This window comes from Elephantulus edwardii, unplaced genomic scaffold, assembly GCF_000299155.1.
Source record: "Elephantulus edwardii isolate Elephantulus edwardi_28Jun2011 unplaced genomic scaffold, EleEdw1.0 scaffold00170, whole genome shotgun sequence".
NCBI lineage: Eukaryota > Metazoa > Chordata > Mammalia > Macroscelidea > Macroscelididae > Elephantulus > Elephantulus edwardii.
In genome coordinates this window covers 3,968,623-3,981,903 of record NW_006399920.1, presented here as the reverse complement: position 1 = coordinate 3,981,903, position 13,281 = coordinate 3,968,623, and positions in this window count along the sequence as shown.

The following is a 13,281-nucleotide window of genomic DNA, read 5'->3' as shown; positions in this document are numbered from 1 at the left end:
AAATGGCCGCTTTGTTATTGATGATACCTGCCTCCTGACAGCATTTTCTCCATCTGTGCTCAGCTCTTTACTGTTTACAAAGTACATTTGCAAAACATCTTCCAGTGTGTAAAAAGGAACAAGAAAAAAGGTTTCAGGTTCTTTCAGACTCTAACTCAGGTGAAGACTAGAGGTAGAAGCCTTTTTAGGTTTCCCATTGTATTTAGTCCATATTTGACAGGAGTCATAAAACAAGGGACACAATTCCAGCTGCTTCAAGATGCTCTTGTTTAGACTCACTGGTCAAATTAAACAAGTACCGAGGTCTGGGTGATCACTGTGATCCATTGGGGATTTACCAGCAGGCCCTAGGATCCAGGGTTGCTCAGATCTCCAGGGGCCTGGGGATCTGGTTGAAGGCCAGCTTTTCTGATCCAGAGACCTTGTCTGTAGTCAGTTGTTACTATTACAAAAGCAGCACCTCTGGCTGTCCAAATCCACCAGGGTTTTCATGAGAGAAAGGTATACAGTCTCTTCTTGTATAATTTATAACCTTGGAAACCCAGTGAAGGGTCAACTATGGGTAAGTTTTGACTTGATGGTGTTGAGTGAGATTTGAGGGTTTTGCCCACCTCTGGTTCAGAGAAGAATGAAGAGAATGAATATCACTGTTCTGGACTGATCTTCTCATTTTACAGGTAGAAAAAGAAATCACAGAGAATCAGAGCTGGTGGGACAGAGCTCCAAAAAACAATCTTTTTTAAAAGAAATACAGATGAAAAAAATATATATACATTTGTTGTTGATATATGTCATCAAGTCGCCTGCAACTCGTAGCAAGTCTATGGTTACTGGAACAATGGCTCTGAAGCCTGCTCTATCCTGAGCCAATCTTACCATCTCTAACACACCTACACCCATTTACCCAGTCACTGAATCAATCCATCTCAACCAGGGTCTTCCTCTCTTGCACTGTCCCTCCACCCTTCCAAGCATGACGTCCCTCTACAAGGGCTGGTTCCTCCTTGAAACATGTCCAAAGTATTTCATACAGAGCTTCAGAATCCTTGCCTCTAAGGAGTAGCCTTTTTTCACTCCCTTCAGGGTGAATCTGTTTGTTCTAGCAGTCCATGGTATAGTCAATACTCTTCTCCAGCACCACGGTTCAAAATGCATCAATTCTCCTTCAGTCATCCCTAGTCATTGTCCAGCTATCTGATGCATATCACATAATTGCAAAGACCATGACCTGGATCATACACACCTTAGCCTCCAGAATGAGATCGTTGCTCTTCAGTACTTTGGAGATGTCCCTGACAGCAGACTTTGCCAGTGCAATTCCTCTTTTAATTTCCTAGCTGCTGGTACCAAGAGTGTTGATTGTGGAGCCAAGCAAACTAAAGCTGTTAAAAATCTCAATCTCTTTACCATCTATCAAGAGGCTGCCAATTGGCCCAGTGGTGAGAATCTTTGTTTTCTTGATGTTGAGCTTCAATCCATTTTTGAAGGCTGCAGTTCTTGATCTTCTGTAGCAAGTGTTTCAGGCCCTCCTCAGTTATGTATATACATATAAGTAAAATAGAAAATATCCATGTATGTATGTATATATGTGTGTGTATATGTGTGCATATATATGTATATATGTGTGTGCATATGTGTGTGCGTGTGTATGTGTGTGTGTGTGTGTGTGTGTGTGTGTGTGTATATATCTGAGTAGAACTGTGAAAACCATAGGGTTTTCAAGGATGTTTATTTTTTCCCCCCCAAGCAGATAGATTACCAAGTCTTTGCTCCAAGTTACCTTTGTTGTTGTGTGTACCTACCATCAAATTGGAATGAACTCATAGCTGACCCTCCAGCAGGTTGTCAAAAGCAGTAAATCTCAGAGGAGGAAATAGCCCTTCTTTCTCCCTCAGATCATCTGGTGGATTTAAATTTTGTGCACTCTGACACACTCGAATTTGGTTTGGCAGCACAGCTTCTTAGCACTAGGACCCTGGAGTTCCCTAAGTTGTCTCTTCTTGTTATGTACCATCAAGATTGAACCAGCCCATGGCTGACTCTCCAGTGGGTTTTTAGACGTAGTAAACCACACCACATTTGGGTTGTTAGTGCAACTCCTGACCACTATAGAAAGAGCAAGGACCACATAGGGATGACCACTATAGAAAGAGCAAGGACCACATAGGGATGGTCATGTCTGACTTTTACCAACATCACAAGGATAACTGTCCCTGTCCACAACATCAATAACACAAAACCAATTCTCATAAGTTCAAACAGATACCTCTTTCTACTCAACTCCATCTTACTGCCTTTTTTATGGGTCCAAAATTTAGTGCAATAGCTGACACACAACACAGAACCATATTGACGAAGTAAAAACGTTATAATCCAGATTAATAATGGAATACAGTCAGGACAGCTCCCAAATTGTGCTTGCGGGTGCTTCAACCTTGGACCTCACAGCCTTAGGCCAGTGTTTCTAAGTTCCCAGTCCTATCATTATTGGTTGCCCACCCCCTGCCAATATTGGCTCTTCCCTGCCCACCCTCATTCCCCAGTTCCCGTCTTACATCATGTGTCCAGTTCAGCCATAGATGTTGCTGTCATAAGTGTAGCTGGAGCAAAGAAGGGTGTTCTACATTCCCTTGCTGCTTGTTCAATGGCTCCAGAAGATCTATCTGCCTTTCATTGCTGGCTTGCTCAATTCAATGGCCAGACTAGCCAACCCTTTTGTAGGTTGTTGAGACTGGCCAATTTTGTTGTGGAATGGTAGATAGCCAAAGCCCTTCTGGATAAGCTAACAGATTCCATTCACATATTCCTGTCCACCAACATAGCAAAGTCAAACAATGGCTAGGGAAAGTTAGAATGAAAAGAGAAATTCCACACAGCTATTCTACAGAAACTCCTTAGGTGGACCTTGCCCTTGTTAAGTGCTGTCAAGTTCTCACAGTGACCCTATGAACAACAGATCTGAATCCTGTCCTACCCTGCACCGTCCATATCATCTCTGGCACACTTGAGCCCATTGCCATAATCACTGTATCAATTAATCTCACTAGGGATCTTCTCTCTTGTGCTGACTCTCGACATTTCCAAACTTGGTGGCCATTTTTAAGAAATAGCTGCTCTTTTTCTTTTTTTTTTTTTAATAGCCGCTCTTAACAACATGCCCAGAATATGTGAGATGAAGCTTTGCCATCCTAGCATCCAAGGAACACACTGATTAAACTTTCTCGAAAACATACCTGTTTGTTCCTTTGGCAGTCCACAAGATATTCAGTACTTTTCTCCAACATCACAACTGAAAGGCATGAATTCTTTTATCATTCATAATGGTCCAGCTCTCACCACATGTAAAGCAGATGACTGGAAAAACCAGATGCACTTTATTCTTTCAAAAAATTGTATTTGTTTGCATATAAAAATCATATACATCGTGTTTTGTTTTAAACCTTGGGTTTCACACATGCCTCTATTCACATTATGCTTCATATTATCATTCCCATACATTGTGTTTTGTAAAATTAATCACCTTTGATTCATGTTCACCATGAGAGGGGTGAAGGAATTAGGGAAGAGTTAGTGGGGTCAGGATGCACTTTAGTCTTTTAATTGACATCATTGTTCTTTAGAACTTTGAAGAGGTCCATGACAGCAGACTTTCCCAATGTTATGTCTTCTCATCTCCTGACGGCTTGTATCAAGGGTGGTGACTGAGGATCCAAGTAAGATCTAATTGTTGACAACTTCAATTTTTTCTCCATCTATCATGATGGTGCCTGTGGTCCAATGGTGAGGGTTTTTGTTCTTTTATTGTTGAAATGCAATCTATATTGAAGGCTATAGATTTTGATCTGCACAACAACCACTTTAAGTCCTTACTTTCAGCAAGCAAGGATGCAGGTTATTGGTGAGTTTTCCTCAAATTTTGATGTCACATTCTTCTTCCTAAAGCTCAGCTTCTTGTATGATTTCTTCAGCATACATAGTGCATAGGTATGAAGAAAGGATATAGCCTTAACTGGGCAGTGTTCCCTTGTTCCGTTTAGATAAACAGTTTCTTGGTTTAGGCATAGATTTTGTATAAACTTAATTAACTGTTCTGGAATTCTCATACTTCAAATTGTTAGCTGTAAGTTTGTTATGATCCACACAGTAAAATACTTTTGCATAGTCAATAAAACACAGATATTCTTCCAGTATGCTCTGTTTTCAGCCAGGATCCATCTGACATCAGCAATGATGTCTCCCCGGTGCTACGGCCTCTTCTGAACCTCACTTGAACTTCAGGCTGTTTCTTGTCAAAAGTACTGTTGTATCTGTTTTTGGATGATCTTCAACCATAGGTTGCTTCATGTGATATTAATAATACTGTTTGATAATTTCCACATTGCATTTGATCACTTTTCTTGGGAATGGGGACAAATGTGGACTTCTTCCAGTCAGTTGGCCAGGTGGCCATCCTGTGTGTGTTCTAGTGCTGTCTCCTGGGAAACTAATGTTAGAAACTAATGACTTATGTAATCTGTTTTTGCTCCCATCTTTGAAGCTCCGTTCGGATGCTGAATGTTGTGAGTTGATGCTGCCTAATTAAAGTAGTATTGGCTCACAACAAACTTGTCCAGTTACACTAATGTTTAGCATTCTCTTGTGTATTTAGTTTTTTGACAGGGCCACCAACCAATTCATTTTGTGAATGAAATGACTTTTGTCTTAAATATTACTAGTCCCCTAGTCATGGAGATTATGACTGTTGTAAAGTATGCCACCTGGACTCACAGGTGTGTGACACTGGTGTGAACTAGTTGGCAAGACCCAACACTTAAACTTATCAGAATTTTGCAGTCCAGTTGTGTTACAGACAGTACTAAAAAGGAAACGATACAAATACTCAGGTACATGAATCATATTAAAAACATAGAGCATGGCCCTACGTTATTGGGGCAAGTTGCCCAATTATTTTACATTTTCTATGCCTGTACATTCAAATCCACCAGCACTTTACAGCAGAAAAATGGGCAGTCCTTCCTGCTGCCCCTGCCTTATCATTTACCACCTTGGAAACCCAATAGAGGGTCGCTGTAACTAGGAACCAACACTACATATGAGTTGACAGTGACTGAATGAGAGAGTGATGCTTTTAAGGCTATTTATTTCTTTTGTATCTGTATGGTGCATCTCTTTCAAATTCTATGTGCAGTCAAATTGACATTTTTAAATCAGGCATGGGGAAAATACTTACACCACAGAAATTGGCAAATGTTACAAATCAGAGTTTCTCCCTTCCATCTAGCACCAATTGTTAAAAAAAAATAATCTGGCATGGTGTTACCGTGTGGTTTCTGCGTAAATGATAGTGGTGTTACTGTGTCCTTGATGTCCTGGCTTTCGTTCACTCACTCACCAACAGAATTAAGTCAGATGGAAGAGTCTAGAGGGGATGGTGCCCAAGCACCATCTAAAGTAGAATAGTGGACAGCGCTTCCAGTGGCCCTTGGGACAGCTGAAGCCAGTGCATAGTGTAGGAGTTCTTGTTGAGTTGAGTATGAACAACAGGTCTGAGCCCTGCCCTGTCCTGTGCCATCCCTGACACACTTGAACCCATTGCTTCAGTCACTGTCAGTTCACCTGGCCAAGGGGCCCTTAGAAGGGTTGATTTTAGTGGACAGCATGGATGCCCTTAAAAGGTCTCTTGTTGGTCTTGCTCAGAATAACCCCAGGGTAGATAGAAGCTTTGTTGGAGTGCTAGGTCAAGAGGAAAGGCAAGGAGATGAGACTGAAGACAATGGGAAGGACAGCTCTTTTAGAAAAGATACATTCAGAAGGAAGGAGCAGACGGAAAAGCCAGTGAGGTGGGCGCACATACAGAGTTGGCTTCCTCTGGCAGTTCTTATTCTGGTCCATTGTTCTTGATGTCATTCTTGTCCTCCAAACACTTGTAACTAGGTATGAGTGCCTTTTCTCATTGGTATGTGTCCCAACATTCTCTCTGCCCTGCTGCTCCTGTTTCTGCCTGACTTTGCCTGATTCTAACCCTAACACTTGTAACCTATGAGTGTGCCTCAGACATTTTAGAGCAAGAAACCAACACAATACATCACATGACTGTGGAAACCATGTTCTTTGCATTTTTAACATCATCCAGAATTTAGTGAGCAATTAATTAAATAAGCATAATTAAACGTGCTTCTTATTAAAAAGGCCCTTTATTGCCGCTGAGTAGGAACCACCTCATAGCTGGCTGTCCTTTGGGTTTCCAAAACCGTGAACTTGGGAGAAGACTGCTCATCCTTCCCTCTCAGAGCTCCTCGCGATTCCAAGCATCGGAGAGCAGAGTCGGTGGATTAGCAGTGGAACTCCCCACGGACTACTCCACCAGAGCTCCGTAAATATGTTTGCAATTTTAAAATTTACACATGACTTCATCTATTGAGACAGACTATGTTCTATTTTAAAATTTAAAACAGTGCACATAATAAGCAGAAACTGCACTCTTACTTCCCTTTATTTTAAGGTGGATACATTCATATATTGTGATAGGCAAGACCATAATTAAAAATATTTTTAATAGAAAGTGTCCTGTTCTAGGGGGGCCATGGTGAGGAAAGTCCTCCTTGTCCTTTTATTGTTTGATTTCACCTCTACCTTGCAATCCTAGTCATTCTGTGAACATGATAAGACCTTCTGACCTTATATCAAGGATGACCTTTTTTAAGGCATTAGAAGGAAAGTTATAACTGTTTTATAACTTGTGAATTTTATATAACTTGTTTATTTAACTTTTATATAACTTAATTATTTAACTTGGTTACTTGATGATATACCAATTGATGCATTTCAACTAATAGATGCTGCCCTAGATGTGCTCACTAAGTTATGCCAAGAAATCTGTATAACAACCACTTGGCCAACTGACTGGAAAAGATCTATTTTGTTCCCATTCCAAAGAAAAGTTATCCAACAGAGAATGGAAATTACTGGACAATATCATTGATATCACATGCAAGCAAGATTTTGCTGAAGATTATCCAAAAATGACTGGAATAGCACATCAACAGAGAACTGCCAGAAGTGCAAACTGGCTTTAGAAGGGGTCTTGGTACTAGAGATATTGTAGCTAATGATGGATCTTGGCTGAAAGCAGGGAGTATCAGAGGAATGTCTGTGTTGGATTGATTATGTAAAGCATTTGACTGTGTGGATCACAACAAACTGTGGTTGACTCAGAAGAATGAGATGCCCAGAACACTTGATTGTGCTTATGCAAAATCTATACTTGGACCAGGAGGCAGTTATCAGAACAGAGCAAGGAAACACTGCTTGGTTCAAAATTGGGAAGGGTGTACACCAGGGATGTGTCCTATCTGCATACCTTTTCAACTTATATGAAGAACAGATTATCCAGGAGGCTGAGCTGTATGAGGAGAAGTGTGGCATTAGGATTGGAGGAAGATTCATCAACAATCTGTGTTATGCAGATGACATGACACAAACCTGCTTGCTGAAACTGAGGAGGACCTGACGCATTTGCTGCAGAAGGTCAAGGACTGCAGCCTTCAATATGGATTGAGGCTCAATATCAAGAAGAAGATTCTCACCATTGGGCCAATTGGCAGCATCATGATGAGTGGTGAAGAGATTAAGATTGTTCACAGCTTTAGTTTTCTTGGCTCCACAGGCAACACTCTTGACACCAGCAGCCAGGAAATCAAAAGACATATTGTGATGGGAAAGTCTGCTGTTAGGGACCTCTCCAAAGTACTGAAGAGCAATGGTGTCACTCTGGAGACTAAAGTGTGCCTGATACAAGCCATGGTCTTTGCAATCACTTGCTATGCATCAGAGAGCTGGACAATGACTAGGGATGATAGAAGGAGAATTGATACCTTTTATCTGTGGTGTTGGATAAAGGTATTGAATATACCATGGACAGCTTGGAAAACAAACAGGTTCATCCTAGAGAGGGTTAAATCAGGCTGCTCATTGTAGGCAAGGATTCTGGGGCTTCGTCTGACATACTTTGGACATGTTGCAAGGAGGGACCAGTCCTTGGAGAGGGACAGTGCAGGAGAGGAAGACGCTCTACAAGTTGGATTGGTTCAGTGACTGGGGAAATTGGAGTAGGTGTGTTGGAGATAGATTGGCACAGGATAGAGCAGGTCTTAGGGCTTTTGTACATAGATAGGGTTGCTATGAGTCACAGGCGATTTGATGGCTCATAACAATGACAACAACAATAACTGCTAAATATACTCAGAATCACAGACTTGTTTAGTTTTCCTGGATTTTTTGTTGCCTCTTTATTACCAAATTAAATGATTTTACCTTGGATAGTTCAGGTTGGGAAAGCAGCCTTCTGCTAATGTGGGCAGCACAAGACCCAACACCACAATTTAAATGAGCAGCTTAGATTTACTCTTTTTTTTTTTTTTTTTTTAGATTTACTCTTAACAACCTTTAACACTACTAAGAGATTTCAGGTGCCAGATAAGTGACCCTTGCATGTCCTTTGAGAGTGTTGTTGTTCTAATGAGCTATCAAGTATGACTCCTAGTGACGCTATCAACAACAGCTCAGAACCTTGCCCTATCCTGAACCAATCGCTAATACACTTGCCTCCATTTTAGCAGTCACTGTCTCAATCTATCTTGAGGCTCTTTATTTTTAACAAAAATGTTTAATTTTAATTGTGATTTTAATGAAAGATTACAGAAGTTATATTTTCATTCATTCATTGTTGGACCTTTCCTCCTTTTCTCCACTGTCCACTTCTCCCAGGTCACTTAAAAAAAAATTATTCTTTGTTGCACAGTTACCTCCTTTCCCTCAATTCCCCTAATCCTCTTTGCAATGTACCTCTTATTCTGGGCTGTTGTAATATGTATAATGTTATTGTTGTTATGTGCCTTCGAGTCGCTTGTGATTCATAGCGACCCTATGTACAACAGCCCTAAACTCTGCTCTGTCCTGTGCAATCGCACTGTCTCTGACACACCCATCCAGATTAACCCAGTCACTGAATCAATCCACCTCAAATAGGGCCTTCACCTCCTGCGCCGTCCCTCCACCCTCCCAAACATGATGTCCCTCTCCATGTACCGGTCCCTCCTTACAACATGTCCAAAGTATGTTAGATGGAGCCTCAGAATCCTTGCCTCCAAGGAGCTGCCAGCTTTAACCCTTTCTAAGATGAATCTGTTTGTTTTCCTAGCAGTCCATGGTACTCTCAATACTCCAGCACCACAGCTCAAAGGCATCAATTGTCTTTCTATCCTCCTTAGTCATTGTCCAACTCTCTGATGCTTAACAAGTGATAGCAAAGATCACGGCCTGTATCAGACGCACCTTAGTCTCCAGAGAGACACCATTGCTCTTCAGTACTTTGGAGAGGTCCCTAACAGCAGACTTTCCCATGGCAATGCGCCTTTTAATTTCCTGGCTACTGGTGCCAAGACTGTTGACTGTGGAGCCAAGCAAACTAAAGCTATGAACAATCTCAATCTCTTCACCATCCATCCTGATGTTGCCCATTGGTCCAGTAGTGAGAATCTTTGTCTTCTTGACATTGAGCCTCAATCCATATTGGGGGCTGCAGTCCTTTAACCTTTGCAGCAAGCACTTCAAGTACTCCTCAGTTTCAGCGATCAGGGTTGTGTCATCTGCATAACGCAGATTGTTGATGCATCTTCCACCAATCTTGACCCATTTCTCCTTATAGAGCCCAGCCTCCCGGGTAATTTGTTCTGCATACAGATTGAAAAGGTATGGAGACAGGACACATCCCTGATGTACATACCATATGTATAATAGCTAAACATATAATCCTTTTAAACCATTTTTTGCTTCATATGTTCTAATGCAATGCTCTTTATCTATCCACTCTTACCCTTTTCTCCTCCCAACTGCCCCCCCGTCAGTCCTGTTTTGTAACAGTGGTGCTATGCAGTATTTGTCCTTTCATGACTGAGATATTTAACTCAGCATAATCTACTTGGAATCTTCTACTGGAAAAGAATCTCCTTTCCTGAATCACTAACCACTTTGTATTGATTTAAAGCAAAAGAAAGCAATTAAAACAAAACAAAACAAAGCAAAATCAACTCCCCCAAGTTTATCCCTTATGTTTTACTTATCTGCAAAAATATGCACTGGTCAGATTTTTAAGTTAAGCAGAAAATAATTTCTACCAGTTTCTATTATATGCAGAACAGATCATCTGGGTGGTTGAAATCTATGAGGTGAAAGGTGTCATCAGACCTACAACTGGGCATGATAAAATAGATGAATGAAATCTTCTAAGAATCAAATCCTTAGGCACATCCAAAATCTTCTCCAGCAGGGTAAAAAGGAAAACCACAAACTGGAAAAAAATATTTGGTAATGACATGTTTGGTAAGGGATTTTTATTTAGAGTTTATAAAATACTCAAGCACCACAACAAGATAAAGGTAAACAACCCAACTGCAAAATAGGCATAGGATACAAACAGACACTTTACTACAGAGGATATTCAAATGTTGAACAAACACATAAAGAAATGTTCAAAATCCCTTGGTCTAAGAGAGATGCAAATCAAAACAACTATGAGATAACATCTCACCCCAGTAAGAATAGCAAAATTCAACAGAGCAGCAAACAAATGCTGGTGAGGTGCGGAGAAACTGGAACCCTTATTCACTGTTGGTGGGAGTGTAAAATGGTGCAACCACTGTGGAAGGCGGTAAGACACTTTCTCAAAAAATTGGAAATAGAAATACCATTTGAAGCAGCAATTCCACTACTGGGAACATACCCTAAAGCAATTAAAACTGCCACCCAAGCAGATATATGCACACCTATGTGAATTGCTGCTTTGTTCACAATAGCAAAGAGTTGGAAACAACCCAAGTGCCCATCAACAAATGAGTGGATAGAGAAACTGATATATTCACACTATGGAATACTATGCAACACTGAAAAACAAACTCATGAAATTTATACAAAATGGTCGACCTTGGAGGACATAATGCTGAGTGAAATATCTCAATCACAAAATGACAAATACTGCATAATGCCACTGTTATAAAACAAGACTAACATCGGGTTTGGGGGAAACTACGAAAGAAGGGATAAATAATGTACATTGCATTGAAACAGATGAGAAAACTGTTTAAAAGGGATATATGATTAGGTATTTTCTTGGCAAGAGTCCAAAATAAGAGCTGCATAGTAAAGTGGACCTGGGGAGGGGATTGTATAACAATTAAAGAATTTTTTTTTCCCTTAAGGAGAAAAGCAAACTGGATAGTGAGGGGTGAGGAGTGAGCAGGGAAGATAATGTGCAACAGTAAATGAATGGAAACCTAAATTCTCTATAATCTTTCATTAAAATCTCAATTAAAAAAGGGGAAAAAAAGGAATGTGGCATCAGGATTGGAGAAAGACTCATTAACAGACTGTGTTATGCAGATGACACAACCTTGCTTGCTGAAATGGAGGAGGATCTGAAGTGCTTGTTGCAGAAGGTCAAGGACTGCAGCCTTCAAAATGAATTGAAGCGCAACATCAAGAAAACAAAGATTCACCCCACTTGCCTCATTGGCAGCATCATGATAGATGGTGAAGAGATTAGCAGCTTTATTTTGCTTGATTCCTCAATCAACACTCTTGGTACCAGTGGCCAGGACATTAAAAGACGAATTGCATTGGGAAAGTTTGCTGTCAGGGACCTCTCCAGAGTACTGAAAAGAAATTATGTCAGTCTGGAGACTAGCCAGGTATGGTCTTTGCCATTACTTGCTATGCATCAGAGCTGGACAATGACTAGGGATGATAGAAGAAGAATCAATGCTTTTGAGTTGTGGTGCTGGAGAAGAGTATTGATTATACCATGGACTGCTAAGAGAACAAATGAGTCTGTCCTGGAGAAGGTGAAACCAGGCTGCTCCTTGGAGGCAAGGATTTTGAAGCTTTGTCTCACCTACTTTGGGCATGTTGCCAAGAGAGACCTGTCCTTGGTGAAGAACATCATGCTTGGAAGAGTGGAGAGACCATCCAAGAGAGGAAGACCTGGATGACATAGATTGACTCAGTGATGGTGGTAATGGGAGGAGGTGTGTCAGAGACAATGAAATTGACTCAGGAGAGAGCAGGGTTCAGAGCTGGTACATAGGGTTGCTATGAGTAGCAAGTTACTTGACAGCACAGAACAACATTGTTAAGTTTGCTCTGATTACAAACTTTCCTGTTTTATTTTCCTCTTTTCCATGTATGATGAAGAAAACGACCTTCCCCTACTTCCTAACTTTGTATTTGTTCTCTAGGACAGTTTAGGTTAGTGAACTAGCCACAAGTTTTCAGAAGACCCAAGAATATACCCTAAGTGCTTCCAGGATTCAGCTTATGTTAGTGTTTCTTCCTAATAAGCTTCACTTTCACTAACAACTTCTGTTTTATGTTTTCTGAAAAACCTTTCAGCCACTGTGCATATACAGAAACAAAGAGTGAACACTGGTTATAAATCCTTCCAGAGAAAGCTGTCAGCATCCAACCACTAGGCCACCAGAGGAAAACGAGAAGCCGTAGAAGTGAAATTGAACACACAAAGATCAATATCCTCCACATTAGTGAACTGAAATGGACTGGTATTTCGCATTCTAATTGCACAACCATATATATAGTCTACCATGCTAGTATCTCTGATGGTCTAGTGGTAAGAAGCTGCATCGTAATCCTAAAGACACAGTTCAAGGCCAATGAGTGCTCCAAGGGAGAAGGATGGGCAGTTACTTCCTGTGTGATCTACTGCCTCTGAAAACCCACTGGAGGTTCAACTATGGGTAGGTTTTCACTCAACAACACACAACAACAACAATGCCAGGACAGGTATACCAGGGAGCTCTGGTTTTTATTTGTAAGGAGTTGCACTGCCAACCCCAAAGCATGCAGTTAGAATCCTCCAGGCATTCCATGGAGAAGGATGGGCCATCTCCTCCGTTGTGATTAACTGCCTCTGAAAACCCACTGAAGGGCCAGTTATGAATTGGCTCTGACTTGATGGTATATAACAACTCTGCCAGGAAGACAAAGTGAGGAGGAATAGTGTCACATTCATTGTTAAACAGGATATTCCAAGCTCTAACTTAAAGTATAAAGCTGTGTATGGGGATAATATCCACCAGTTCAGTTCATGGCTCTACTATTCACCTTTATTTACTAAGTGCTATAGGCATAGATACTCTACTATTCACCTTTATTTACAAAGTGCTATAGGCATAGATACAGAAATTAAAGGTTTTTGCTAACTTCTGCAGG